The sequence below is a fragment of the Uloborus diversus genome, chromosome 3 (assembly GCF_026930045.1).
Source record: "Uloborus diversus isolate 005 chromosome 3, Udiv.v.3.1, whole genome shotgun sequence".
Taxonomy (NCBI): domain Eukaryota; kingdom Metazoa; phylum Arthropoda; class Arachnida; order Araneae; family Uloboridae; genus Uloborus; species Uloborus diversus.
In genome coordinates this window covers 4,070,661-4,086,659 of record NC_072733.1, presented here as the reverse complement: position 1 = coordinate 4,086,659, position 15,999 = coordinate 4,070,661, and the positions used below count along the sequence as shown (strand labels likewise).

The 15,999-nt window shown below is 32.5% G+C and overlaps 1 long non-coding RNA gene across 1 annotated transcript; it reads right to left on the bottom strand.

Annotated features, from left to right (window-relative positions):
* Positions 1 to 320: 320 nt before the first annotated feature.
* LOC129219257 (uncharacterized) lies at positions 321 to 4,599 on the bottom strand. Its single transcript, XR_008580388.1, has 3 exons — positions 4,494 to 4,599; positions 2,861 to 2,965; positions 321 to 452 (listed from the first exon to the last, which is right to left on the bottom strand). It is a non-coding gene; the product is annotated as an uncharacterized LOC129219257 (long non-coding RNA).
* Between the last annotated feature and the right edge of the window lie 11,400 nt (positions 4,600 to 15,999).

Genomic DNA, 15,999 nt, shown 5'->3' with positions numbered 1-15,999 from the left:
ACTCAAATTGTGTAAACATTCATGATAATAAAAAATATTAAATCAACACATTTAAAAATTAAACAGTACTGAAGAAATTTTTTTTTAAGTCCATCCCATTTAGTTTTGTTTTTTAAAAGTTTCTGCCGAAAAACTTATGCTTAAATAATCCACTTTAAGAATAACTACATTTCCAGGAAATGAATATTTGTTATTTCTCTGACATTTCTTGAATTAAATACCCATTAAAAAGAAAAGCAAGACAAATATATACTTTTAAAAAGATTTATTCTTTTGAATGTTAGATATTTTTTTTACATACATTCATAATATGTACCAATCCAACAATGAATACAAACACCTTAAGCTGTAAGCAAATATCAGTTCATATGAAAACGTATTGCTAGGCTAATGACTCCAGACACTCCAGTTTTGATGACCATAGTTCGAGTCTTGGAAACCCTGGAAATTCACTGAAAAAGAATTAACAAATTTTTTTCATACCTGGAAAAGTCATGGAAAAATGTCCTAGACAAAGAGAAAGTAATATTAACTAAAGCAGCATTAGAAATCTTAAGTGATTTAACAGAATAGCACACAAAAGCTATTAAAAGTGGAAAATTCAATGATCCCTAAATCAAATCTGAACTTTGAAATCTAATTGCATTCACTTATGTCGCAGCCGCTTGCCTTTTCTTTGCGATGTGATTTTACTGCTTGGGCATCACTTATTTTGAATTCACTGTCATTTTCAACACCTCTTATGATTCATATTCCGTAGTAGCGAAATTTCTCGTTCTTAGTTTTGCCACGCCCACTCAAAAAAAGTGATTTAATTGCATCCGAGTTAGATTCCATCACTCGTAAGAACTTTATTATTAAATTTATCAGAGTTTATCTTAATTTGTTGAAGGTTTTAGAAAATAAAGGTCTTTATTCAGGCAATAGAATACAGTAAAAGAGGAATTCTTATACTCTAAAACAGTAGTGCCCAACATATGGCCCTCAAAATTAATCCATGCTACCCACTGCTACGTTCAATGTCAGGAATCAAACATGTTTTGAAATTTCTGAACTTATTAATCAATATGCATTTGAAAATGTTCAAATAAGTAAACAAAACAAGTATACTTTTGAATCAGAAGATTGATTCATTACTGAATTTTTTTTCAAAAAAAGATTTGGTTTAGAAACATAAAAAAGTAAACTATGTGGCTTTACTTTAAAGAACCAAAATACTATCAAGTTATGTGGATGATTAAATGCACTGTTGACACTAAGGCAACTTTTGAGGCAAATTTATTGAAACTTAGTGATGACTCATTCAATCTTTGTCTCATTCATTATCATTCTGCCAGTTTACAAAAAAACATCAGACATTTAAGCATCATACTCGTTTCACTGCATTTGTACTTCACTTAAATTTATATGATGAAGACAAATAAGAATAGTCTGGTTTTTTAAGTGTACAATTATAATTTTTCCATTATGAGTAAGTGCTTCTATGAGGCTGTGGCATTCATGTAGACGTTTTGCTAATGCTCATTTCCAAAAATTAACAAATTTGAGATTAAATAGTGCTATTCTCTTCATATAACAAGGTCATGAAAATTTTCATTGAAGTCATGAACAAGTCATGTAATTTTTTCATCTAAATAGAGTATGAACACTGGATGACCTAGGAAAAAATGCTGCACACAAATCCCTTTTGAGTATGAAAGGTTTAAAACAGAGGTTTGCCACTCCATTCTGTGAGAAAAACTGTTTTCTCTACTGCATTAAACAATAAGTAGGCAGATTGTAGTATAGAACATTAATAATCCCATCACAGAAAAATAAATAAAAAAAGGTGAAGTAAAAAAGAAATAATTAAAGCTGAAGTAATAATGTGGTGACAAAACATTTATATTTAAAAAAAAATTATCTTTAACATAAAATATGCAAAAGTTTAGCAGAACAATAGTTATGACTAATCTGATGTTTTCTAAATAAAATTTACATAAAATATGAATGACAGTTTACCATGAAATAATTTGTGTCTTTATGATAGATATTCGTTAAGTCATTTAAATTAATTCTTTTATTAAAAAAGGAATGAAGCTGTGGCATGGCAAGCGTACCTAGGACAGGGTGTAATTTTTAAAGAACAAATGTAGCTCTGTAATCATTAGGACAAAATTTAATGTGTTAATAGTCTGCATTCCATTTAATACATGAAACTTTCCTAACATCTTTTCTTCTCTCCTCGTCTGCCATGTTTTACATTTGATATTCATCACTTTTTACTTTCGTCTGAAATGTGTATATTTCTTAGTATTATTTAATTTAATTACTGAATGCGCTATTTATTGTGTGGTCAACAAAAGAAATTAGATAGAACAGAGAATGTTTTTGGGATGGGGAAAAAAGTTTTTTCTAGCCCGTTGATGGCGAAATATATATATATATATATATTTTGTATCAACAATTCTTACTTATTCATTTCTAATTTATTCAAAAATTTTCTCAGCAAGAATCTTTGCGAAAACCGATGAATATTATTTGATTGTCCCGGGAAATTATTTGATTAAGTGGGGATGGTTAACATTGTGTTAATGGGGAAATATTTTTGTTCTGGGAGGTTTTTATTTGTTATCCCATTAAACGTGGCTGGCAGTATTTAAATTTTTTGAATGAAGTTATTTTTTCGGTTTCCTCACGTGATAGTTCTCGTGCAAGATACATATTTATGAATACTTAGTAGTAATGTATGTAAAAGGTAATAAATATGTCAGGTTCTTGAATGATCCAACAGACTAACTAAATATATTTTTAATTCTTACTGTCTAAAATTATTTAAATGATTATGCATAGATATTAACATAACAAAACTGAATTATACCTTATATTTCTGGTCCAATTTTCTCCTGCTTCTCATCTTTTGAGAATCTGAGCCATCACGCCCACTGAAGTGATTGCAAAACGTGAAAAAAAAAAATTCAGGGTTCTAAAAGAAAAAAGGAATATATCAAAAGATAAACACATAACATACATGTATATATAATATATGTATATATAAATATACATAAACACAAATAAGCAGATAAAATGTTCTCATCAAAATATTAAAAAATCATCAGATTTATAAGTAAATAACACATTTCAATTAAGCAATTTTCAGGATATATTCTTAGAAATCATGTTTGAATGATATTGAAAAATGAGTGTCGGCTAAAAGCAAGCACTGAAGGTATTACACACCTAAACAAAATACTTGGAATTTTGATAGTAGAAGTCACAGTGTAGAACAGCTTAAAGACCAAAACTTTTCCTAGACTACCCCGGAATTCCATTATTTTCTGATGCAAGATGCAGATTTGCCCTTTCTCTTACCTTGCCTCCTTTGGGTATTGTCACGATCATATAACTTTCTTGAAGAAAAATATTTTTTACAAAAATTTGTTGCTTTTGACAACATAGTTTTAAAGTTTAAACTATGTCTAGAAAATCTTTGCATCACAGCTCAAAATGTTCTGTTTGAAATGCTTTAGACATTTAGACAAATTTTTTTTAAATGTAAAGCTATGAATAAAATTTTAAGAAAAAACTAATAAAAGCAGAAAATAACACCAACACTACATAGCAAATGACATTATAGGTGGATATAGGTTCAACAAATGTGGACAAACATCTAAATCTGAAGAACAAAAAACGGTATATGAAATGTATGAAATACATATATGTATTTTGTAACTTTAGTTTAAATCTTTTACCTATGCAAATGGTTTGTAATCCAAGAAAAACCTGCAGAAAATTAAGGCTAATAAGTTCTAGGAAGAAATTAATATCTGCAGAATAAACAGAATCGTCAAACGATATAACGTATGCTATCGGTGCGACGAATTGTAAACAAGCATTCATTTTATTTTCAAAAAAAGGAAAAAAACACATAAAATTAAAGAAATGCCGCTTATTTGGTGACTTTAACTCATTTAATCTCAATGTAACTTGTTTTTAATGAGAGAAAAATGTGTAACGCATTTGTTTAGAGTTTAAAATAGTAGCAACACAACGTAGAAAAGGGTGGTTCATTCAGTGATTATAAACAAAATTTTATGATATACGCCTTGCATATAATGCTTTAACAGACTATAAAATGTCATAAAAAGCTTCATAACTGAGTTGAAATAAGCAGAATTTTTTTAACAAGAGGCAAAATTAACAACAACACTTCACCTCAACGAATGTAAACAAACATTTATGTTATTCTGAAAAATCGAAGAAAAAACCAATAAATTTCATGAAATACGGATTTTTTGGTGACTTTTACTCATCTAATATGAAAATAGTTTCCTCAATTCAAGTAGTTTTCGATGGAAGGAAAAAATGGAAAAACGACTATATAATAACACCACTTGCAGAATGGTGGCTCAATGGTTCACTACGCGAACGTAAACAAAACTTTATCTATCTCTCAAATAAAATCTGTATTTAAAATGAACATAAGATTGATTGCATTTGATGCTTCGACTTACCTGGTATTGAAATAAGTGCTTTTGAAACCGAAGAAGTAGATAAAACCTTTCCTAATTTCCCAAATATTATACCTCACTCAGCATTCTCGTAGGATTAACATGGTAAAGTAGAGCTGGAGCTGGCATGTAAGGGAGTGACGTCACACGCATACACTTCATTTCCGGTTAAACGGTAGACGTCACGCCAGCATGGTAGCCAATCAGGGAAAAGCCCTTCGCGAAAGCTCTAGGATGTGGATTTCTGCCCGCAAGCGTTTCCCAACGCTTGGCACCGAGGCGACCAATCCTTGTTTCCAAATGCACCCCAACTGTAACTGTACTGGTCAGCTACACTTGTTTTGTTTTGATGTGAAATGTGAAAGGAAATCGGTCAATGCAGGAACGATCCTGACAGATAAACGGGAGGCAACCCTATATTTTGGCGCTAAATGATATCATTCTCAGACTTGGCGACAAGGATTCTTCCTGTACCTCGTGCGTGGTTTAAAAAATGGCTTGAAGAATGTAGTAATGAGAAATGTGTTGATATATTTATTATGATGAGATTTTTACAATTAGATATGCATGAAAGTAAGTGAAACATTTTCTTGGATGTGACTATATTAAGTTGTATCTTTTTGTTTTTTTTATTTTGAAAAAGAGCGTGTTCCTTTATTTATGCTTACTGTCTGACTGATTGTATGGAATGACAAACACCGTTTTACAGCCGGAAATGGATAAATTTATTATTTTTTACCAATGTCAGCTTTTGCAGAAGCAAAGTCGGATGCGGAATACGCGCATCAAATTTTTACTTTTCCCCCTTATTCACATAGATTCGTTGATCTGGACGTTTGAAAATTCCATGCAATCTGTGGTTGGACAGTACAACGGTCATGAAATTAAGAGCATGTATTAAGATTTATTATGGCTAGGCCTTAGGTTTTTTTCTAGGTTATCATTCTGTGCATCTGTACTTTCTATCCGGACAAAATTTATATTTATTTATGCCATAATTAGACGTCTTTCAGATATCTAATATAATATGGGAAATTGTTGTTAGACGTTAGCTTGCATAGGTGTGCATTAAATAAACGTTTCTCGTGTGCTTGAGATTTTTGCTCCCCCCCCCCTTGAATAATCGAAACTATTAGGCTTCTTTTAATTTCCCGCCAAAATTAACGTACATTTCTTTAAGACGTCCTTAAGGATTCTTCCTGTAAGCGTGCATGTATTCACATCATTAAACGTTTATCCTTTGTGAAACATTTAGATGTTTCCTTTTCCTTGCATAATTAAAGCTACTGAGTTGCTTAATTATCCAAAATTAACAATCATTTTTCTCAGACGTGTTGACTTTTGTCAGAATTGTTCCTGTCAGCCTTTAGCGTGCGTAGATCTGCGTCAACTGAAAATCTGCTATCGTGAGTCAATTGCTTAATTTCCTTCATTTAGTAAAACCATTTTGATGTATGATTAATTTAATTACTGCCAGAATTAAATTTATTCCTGTCATCTATTCTTAAGGACGGATTCCTCCTGATTTGATGCAAAGATACTTCTGAAACAATTTTGTTATTTAAATTAAAATTTATTTACATGTGTCACGTGCAGAACATCTAAAGTCAACCTCTGGTAACTTGCTTGTGGATAAGCTAATATTTTTGCTCTATAATACAGCAATGACAAAACAAATTGCAGATTTTGAAAGCTATGGTTCCAATGTAAAGGAAACATATCTCATAAGTTTAGATATAATTATTTAAACCATTGAAGAAAAAAAATATGTCTATGCCTATTCCATTGAAAATGGTCATTTTGTCCCGCACGTGACGGTTTCTGTATTTCATAAAAAAGAAATAATTTTAGAAGAAAGTTTTGGCTAAAGAAGTCACACATGCATTTGTGATGTCTTAAGCAACAAAATTTTGTTCATTATCCTTTTTAATTATTATTTTTTATAAAATATACAAAGCGTCACATGCGGGAAAAAATTACCGTTTTCCGTGTAATAGCCCTTTAACTGTTCAATTTCTCGGCAAAATATTTCCTTCAAAAATTAACTCTGTAAAGGTTCTTCCTGTTAAGTCCCCTTCCCTTCAACTATCATATCTTTTCTTCTTGTTGAATATTCTCCCTATTAGCCTTCCCGGGTGTGCCAAAAATGAACATTTATTAATTTTCATATTCTTGGTGTCAGAAATCAGTATGCTGTTTAATTTACTGTCAAAATTCATGAATTTTAGGTATTATTCTTATCCAGCGTTATAGATGTGTAACAAATAGGTGTTTATCATGAGTAAAATACTTATTTCCTAATCCTTACATAATTGAAACTATTTAGCTCTTTAATTCATTACTTAAAATTATATGCCAGATTTTTAATCTCTACTGAACTTTAACTTTGTCTAGCAACAAATGAAAGATTTTTGTAGTTTGCTAAGAGCTAAATTATTTAAGCATGAAACACTATTCTATTAAATTAGTAGGGCACCTGGTACATTTGTCAATAGAACCTGAAGTATAAGTTCTCCTTTCAGTGAGCAGTCATTGTTACAGCAATGATTGAGATCTTTGAGATTGTGGGGTTTTCACTGGTCAGTCATCAGTTCCAAGTTCATCTGATGCACAAAATTCCTGCGGGCATGTGTATAAAAATGCTTTATTTCAGTGTGCCCAAAGTTTAATGTTCTATTTGTATTATGAATACATTTTTCGCTTATCGTTTATTTTTCAGAAGGGTTCCTCCATGTTAGTTTACCAAGATGTCAATTGTTTGATCCTGAATAGCGAGAAGTTGGATGATTTCATGGAAACTTAAAGCACAACACTAGTTGAATTTAGACTTTGCATGACAGTTACTTTATTAAAGTCTGCTGCAAAGTCTTAATTTTGCTGGTAATAATGCTTTAACTGGACCTTTCAATGAACAAGAGCAACCATTAGAATCTTTGAAATGCTGGGTCTATGCTTTGCAGTCAGAAATCAGTATTAAGTTCATCTGATGCACAAACTTCCTGTGGCATAAGTATAAAAAAAATTATTTCAATGTGCCCAAAGTTGAATGTTCAATTTGTATTGTGAATTATGAATACATTTTTTGCTTATTGTATATTTTTCAGAAGGGTTCCTCCATGTTAGTTTACCAGGATGGTAATTGTTTGATCCTGAGTAGCAAGAAGATGGATGATTTCATGGAAACTTAAAGCACAACACTAGTTGAATTTAGACTTTGCATGACAGTTACTTTATTAAAGTCTGCTGCAAAGTCTTAATTTTGCTGGTAATAATGCTTTAACTGGACCTTTCAATGAACAAGAACAACCATTAGAATCTTTGAAATGCTGGGTCTATGCTTTGCAGTCAGAAATCAGTATTAAGTTCATCTGATGCACAAACTTCCTGTGGGATAAGTATAAAAATAATTATTTCAATGTGCCCAAAGTTGAATGTTCAATTTGTATTGTGAATTATGAATACATTTTGTGCTTATTGTATATTTTTCAGAAGGGTTTTTCCATGTTAGTTTACCAAGATGGCAATTGTTTGATCCGGAATAGCGAGAAGATGGATGATTTCATGGAAACTTAAAGCATGACACTAGTTGAATTTAGACCTTGCATGACAGTTACTTTATTCAAGTCTGCTGCAAAGTCCTAATTTTGCTGGTAATAATGCTTTAACTGGACCTTTCAATGAGTAAGAACAACCAATAGAATCTTTGAAATGGTGGGTCTATGCTTTGCAGTCAGAAATCAGTTTTAAGTTCATCTGATGCACAAACTTCCTGTGAATATAAGTATAAAAATAATTATTTCAATGTGGCCCAAACTTGAATGTTCAATTTGTATTTTTAATTATGAATACATTTTTGTTTATTAATGTATCTGTTTTTCAGAAGGGTTCCATAGTTTACCAAGATGTCAATTGTTTGATCCTGAATAATAAGAAGATGGATGAGGTTATAGAAACTTAAAGCACACTAGTTGAATTTAGAACTTGCACAACAGTTACTTTATTAAAGTCTGCTGTGAAGTACTAATTTTGCTGGCAATAATGCTTTAAAACCGACTTGTTAAAATTCAAGTGCATTCAACATCAGTCATATAGTATAGTCTAAATATATTATTCTTGTGTCTGATGTATTAAAAAGCATTTACAGAATTAACATAAAGGGATGTTGTCACTTAATTTATGACTAAAACCCTCTTTATAAATGCTAACATTTTTTAGGCTAATTTTCCTCGAGATAAAAAGTTTGGTTTGAATATTTTTACTTGGTCACAGATATATTTTATTTCTGGTACAATTATTTTGCTTAGAATTGTAACACAGCCGGCTTCAAAAAAGTCTGTGTATTATTCTATTTTAAAACAAATTCTTGATGTTATCATACCAAGAATGAATATGCTTTTCTAAGTTATTCCTGTAGTTAGCTCTACTCTAGTTTTTCCTGGTGCATAAGTTTCATAAATGTCAAAAGAAAAGCATTTACAAAATTTCTTTGGCATGCTGGCATTAAAACTTGGAGATCACTATCTGTAATTTTATGGTGTAAGAAATTAGGGGTATGAGGAAAGTAGAAATTAAGCAAAGTATTCTAGTGAGTGAAGAAAATGAGCATTAAATCAACATTGCATTTTAAGTAAAAGGTATCAGCAAAACTTAAGTGTATAATAGCAGTGGTATATATGCTTTATGTTATTGATATGTTTCAAAAATCCCGTCAAAGCAATGACATATATAGTTTTTTCAATTATGTATTTAAATATCAAATTTCAAAACTATAGTTAAAAGAGAAAATGATTGTCTTTCTTTGGGTCAAATATATTTTTCTATTTATATTTTCGTGATATAACACGAAAGTTATCTTTAATAAAGAAGACATTTCTTTTTTGTTTAATACATTATGTTAATGTTTGATAACTCTAATGAGGTTTTACTTTGTTTTTCATGAAACTTGGTTTCGATATAACACGATGGACATGCTTTGATTTACATTATTTCTAAGTCTCGTATAACACGGTTTCGATAAAACACGATACATATTGACATGATTTTTACTATGTACATGATTAATTAGTGTAAAAAAATATGTTAATAAGTTTAAAAAAGTCTCGTATAACACGATTTCGATACTACACGGAACGAATACGAGAGACGCATGTATATTTACAAGAAAATTATTCAGCTTTATATATTAAATAGTTTTATTAAGAATTGTTATTTAACTTTATGTTTCGCATAGAGTTTTATTAAGAGTTTGTCAAATTTTAATCTATTCAGAATTCTATCATGTATCATATGAAACACATTGCTTGGAAAATTCTTTTCTATTGTAAACAAGTGTTATCGTTTTTTTTTTCCTCCTTAATCCGTTTGCTATATGAACATTTTTCTGTATTAAACGTTTTTTTTTTATTACTAAAAAGTCATAGTTTTGATTTTTTTTTTTTTTTTTTTAATGAAGGCTATTTTGAGTGTACAAGCACCTGACAGGCTCGTCATTTAAAAAAAAAAAAAAAACCAAGGGAACGATGCGGAAAATACTCAGTTTCTATTGCAGGAGAAAATCAAGAGTAGGGAATTTTTAAACGGGCAGGGGGGGGGTGCACCCCTAGTCACGTTAATTTAATGTCTGTTACTCATGGAGTAGGAGAGGATAGGAATTTTTTTAGTTTGTCAGTTTGAACATACATTTGCCCTTTGTATACTTATATGCACATATTATATAAATTGGGCTAAGTAAATAACTTAATGAAGTAGTGACTTGCTCCTTGCCTTTTCGCTGCAATAAATTAATAAATAACAGTTTAACGTAACAAATCGGTGGATAGCCTTAAGTCCAGGTAGGTTTGCGTTTTCTTTGAAGTGGAAGGGGGGGGGGGGAATTCTAACATATTCTCTATTAGGGGGCAGCACAATCGGAAATATTTTTCTGCGGTCCTTCATTTTGAAATTTGACATGGAGGGAGGGGGGTGTACACTCAATGGGAATTGACTTGGGGAAAACAACGAAAAACACGCCCGCTATCCACTTATAACTAATAAAAAGCACTATTTTTCCAAAGCAAGGGGGACTTTCGACCTTCCTCCCTTTTGTCCACATGGAGGGGGGGGGTGGCAAGTGGGGGCTCAAGCCCCACCTTGGAAATTAGAACTTCTTTGCTTTTAGTACTTTTTTTCTAGCAAGAAAGTAAAAACATTACTCCAGCCATTAATGAATAAATTATTAAAAATGTCAAATTTTAGTAACTCTAAACTGTACTGAAATCGGTTTCTATGCGGAAAGTATCTTACTAAACCATGGAAAAAATATCTGACCCCCTCCCCCTTAAAATTTTGCTTATGCGCGCCCATGCCCCGAACCCCCTAAATGACGACGGACTTACTTGTAGCTCATTAGCAATCTTCGTGTTTTCATAAGCACTCAAGGATTAATGAGAATTGCTTGAGACTCAATGAAGGTGTCCGCCCCCCCCCTCCCAAAGCCCAATATCTACGGTTGTGCTTCTGTTTTTGGACGTCCACTGATGTCCTGTGAATTTCTTCATTTGCAAGGAAGTACTGCTTGGGCTATTTACTCACGTTCTTAATAAGTCATACATATCATTTTATTACCAATCTCTGAACTCTCAATATTTATTCCAACAGTATACAACTATTTATTGCTGCTTTTTCCAAAGCTTATGCATAACGGCATGGGGTTGGAAAAGCGATATACAGTTTATTTTGACACAAAAGTTAATATTGTTTCTCTTGAAAGTTGCGTATGCTGTATCTATGTTACAAAAAAAGAAAAGAGAGAAAATATTAAAATTTTTAATGAACCATTTCTAATGAAAAATGTTACAACTATTATTTTGCAGAAAAAGTTTGCAAAATTACTGCATCTAGGGGTTCCCCCCTCCGCTTAAGAGCAAGGATTCACCCCCTCCAAAATAAGACCCCATAACAGGGAAAATACCAACTCGAAATACTTTCTTTCCCCCCATAACAATTTCGATGGTGCAGCGCGCCATGACCTCCCCAAGGTGGGTGCCCCTCTGCATCTATGTGTTTCGTAGTTGTCCCCTCCCCCAATCGTGAGCAGCACCCAGGATACCCCTTAAAATTTCTATGGTACGGTTCGTGCCACGATCCCCTTGAGTGGGCACTCAAGGGGGTCAATTTATATGTTATCAAAATTAAGGTAGTCAGTGCAACGAGGGGGCCTCCATAGTTCTGTGGTAGAAGCTTCGTCTTCCAAGCCGAAGATCGTGGGTTCGAATCCCGCCTGTGCCTTGAGTGTTATTTCCTTTTCTAGTGTTGTAAATCTTTCCTGTGTGTGTCCGGAGCCAAGGCGCTTGGCACGCAGTCCTCTATCAATGTGAAGCTGTCTAGCTTCTAAATAAATAGATAAATAAAGTGCAACGAGTGGAACTTCAGAGCAGACAGCATGATTGAAATTTTTAGGGAGAGGAGGGTTTGCTAAAAGTTGTCTTTGTCGATTCTAGGCGATCTCATTTTGGGGATGCATTTGAGGGGAGGGGACGTCATTGTTCTTGAGGGGGATGAGGAGCATCTCTGATTTAGGAAAGATTTTTTTTGGTGCAAATGGAATTTTGTAAAAAATGCGAAAAAACTGTAACGTCATTTAGTTTGTTTTATTATAATTCAAAATATATAACTTTAGAATACAGAACGAACCAGTTTATTTTCTTAAACTAATTTGCATTTAATGATGTTTACCATTCTTGAAAATACCAATACATGAAAAAAAGTACACTTAAAATCGGAAAGAACATACTCCTTCAGGAAGTGTTTCCAAAAAGGTGAAATAAACTGCAACTGTATTGCTTATGGTATCGCACTTTTTTTTGGCATCATGTTCGTCATGTTGATAAGAATTCGCCTTGAAATAGATGAAGTCGCCAATATGGTAACCATGGACCCAGGATCGTTCCTGCATTGACCGACGTGTAATGTGAAATGATTTCGGCAATGTGTACTTCCCCGACTCTTAGAAAAGAATGCAAGTTTTACTATTTTTTCCCGTAATGGTGTCTTATTATCACTACACTTGTAATAAAATTTTGTTCATGCATTTTTCTCCTTAAAAATGGCTGCGGACTGTGATGAAAGCAGAGAATTGCCTGATCTTGTGTTGGATATTGAGACTGATGATGATCAAGAATCTGTTAACCAAGAAGGTATACTTACTTCTAACAAATCAGAAAAAAGTCTGTCGGAAATTCCAGTTTCATCTTCTTCCCAACAGTCTTGTAAAATTAATGGTAAATCTTTAAATACAGAAGAACTGAAAAGTGCGAAAGCTGAGACTCGTGCAACACCAAGACACTCACAGCCTTCTACTTCCCGAGGTAGTAAATAGGATTAATGTTTAATATTTTATGTTAATTGTAAGTAAATAGTTTCATATAAATATAGTGTGTATTTTGATTAGAAATGCAGTCTTGAAAACCTATACTAGATCTTAATGCCCAAACCAGTTGTATTCTTTGCTTGAAGATTCATGCTGGGTTTAGTCTAAAAATGACCGTGAAGACACGACTGCGGCATTTGAAGTGTTATTAATGTGGAAGTGAGAGGATTTCAAAAACCTTAAAAAATAGGAATAACCTATCAAATGACTTGTTTTACTTAATTAGGCGATATCAGACCGCACCTACCTTATGTCTTACCTTTTGATGCTCTTTTGCCATAGTTGGGTTTCAGTTTTTAAGCCTTTATATATATATATGTATATATATATATATATATATATATATATATATATATATATATATATATATATATATATATATATTAGGACTCGACGCCGATCGGCGCCGATGGTTCAACAATTTAGCCATCGGCATCGGCGGCCGATGCTAACTTGCGGGAAACATCGGCTCATCGGCCTTAAAAAACATCGAAAAGCCGATGGAATTGGCCGATGTTTTGGAAAAAAAAAGGACCTTTGTTGTTTTACTGTTTAATACAAAGTATTAAAAATTGTTATTGTTTTCATATAAAAGTTATTGTGTTCAGTTGTTGAGTTATTGTTTTCATATAAAATTGTTTACTTAAATTTCAGTATGAATTTCTATTTTAATCACCCCTGAAAGAGTTTTAATACTGCATTCAGGTACCAAACAAGTTAATTATTGCGTTGTTTCTTGCAGCTGGATGTACGTATGTATCTCTCATAAGTCATAACTCAAAAATGGTAAGCTGCAGAAGGCTAAATTTTCGCATGTGGGGTGTGCGTACGTTCCAGTTGTGCACTTCCCTTTTTGTTTTCGATCGGGTGTTCTAAAAAGCCTATTTAGTCATTTTTTGTGGCTATTAATTACTTATTTCAATGGAAAATTAATATAGCGTCTCTGACTGACGATCCTTTGGTGATGTATTGCCGAATTGGAGACTATGGAAAAAATATGAGATGGCAAAACCGGTTTAGTTTCATTTTGTTAGACTCCCGTTAAACCGACGGTAATTTTTAATTTTTCGATATTTGTAATATGAATCACAGTAATGCAGTCTTCTCTGTATCGCTTCGGTGGAGCTACAAGTTTGGGGCCCGTCGAAATACATTTGGGGCCCTATTTCTCTATCACAGAAGTTGTAAAACATTTATCCTAAGCATTTTTGTAACTCCTACGGTGCCCCTATATGGCTATGGGGCCTCTCACGCAATCGCAACATTTGCTATTTTTTAAATCCGCCACTGCACGTCAAAAGAAACTCGGGTGCAAGTTTTAAAAGGGTTTTTCTGCTCAATGTTTATGATTGTTTTGAACTCTATTTTTATGACTATTTTTTGTATTTTCGAGAACACTTGCGTGTTCCTCCTCCCACTCCCTCAATTTCTGAAATTAAACTCTAGTTTGTACTTTTTAGTTGTTTAAAACTAACACCATTCTTAAAATTAGAGATTTTTTTTTTCAAGCTTTATATATTGTTTAGGAAGAATTTAGAGCATTAACCCCTTCAGTCGGAATTATGAAATATTTTACCAAAAATTTTGATATTTGGTACACAGTGTACTATGGTAAAGAATATCTTATTGACAAAATTTTGAATTTGTAGGAGAAAAATTAAAAGAGTTATGGCACGTCCAATATTCCTGACTTATATTTTTGAAATCAATATTTCATATACAAAAACAATAAAATACTGAACAAACTTCATTATAAAATGTTCTACAAACAATTATAAAACATAATATAAGCGTTTGAAACTATTAATTAAAGATTGTATATTTTTTTTAAAAAATCAGGAAAAAACCTCGCTTTTCAAATGAAAATCCATTGTTGGAAAAATGAGCCACTCTCTATCTCTCAATCCTTATATGTCAGTGTTGTCAACCCCAAAACGAAAAAATTACTTCAAATTATAATAACTAGAATGTAAAGAGTCAACTACAAAAAAAATCAACTAATTAAATCAACTATTAAATGATTAGCAGCTGTTTAAACAGTGTTGCCAGATTGGAGGAAATTTCCCCATTTTGGGGAAATCTGGTGCTCTCTGGGGAAATTTTGGGGAAATGGGTTTTGAGGGGAATTCTTTGGGGAAACATTTTTTTCTTGGGGAAAAGCTGGTGGAAAAAAAAAACCTCGGGGAAAAAATAATTTTTTTCGTATTTAAATTCGCATCAAGAAGTTGTTTGTATCAAACAGCGTTGGTTTAGCTTTGCTCAACTTTATGGAATTCGTATTTCGCATTATGTGGAATATTATGCTACGGAATTCGCATTAATGTTCTGCGTGAGTAACTAGTTGATACGTGAAACAGGTAAAAATAAGTGTGATGAAGAGTGTTGTTGGATGAATATATACAAAAATCATAGTTTAAATGTATATGCAGAAGCAGCGTAGTAAATGCGAGTAGAAAAAAAGTATTTGGTTATTTCTTATCTTTCAGTCAGGCGCTTGTATTTATGACTAGTGGCACCTGCACGGATTTGCCTGTAGTAGGAAATTAAAAGGTCTTTTGGTTCCCCTGTATACTTACAAATAATGCATGATGAATATCTCGCCAATTGGCTTGCGGAAGTCACGGTTCCACATTATGATAACTTGGTAATTTACTCGTCCATTTCATCATAATTTTGCTCGGAAAAATGTTCTTAAAATTAGAATAGAAAAGGAACAAAATCGAATTTTCGAAAAAATCGCTTAAAGGTGCACACCCCCATGCTACAAACTAATTCTTTGCCAAATTTCATGAAAATCGGCCGAACGGTCTAGGCGCTATGCGCGTCACAGAGATTTTGACAGAGAGAGATCCAGACGAGAGACTTTCAGCTTTATTATTTGTAAAAAAAGATAAAGATAAAGAAGACAAAAAAAAAAGAAAGCAAAAATGTTAAGAAAAAAAAGTTGGGGAATTTTGTAAGAAAATGTGGCTATTTGGGGAAAAAAATTTTTTTCAAGAGACAAAAATATTAGAGGAAGTCGATTCATTTTGTGAAAATATTACTGGAAAAATAATTTTTGAATTTGGGGAATTTTGATAGAAAACATCGCTTTTTGGGGAA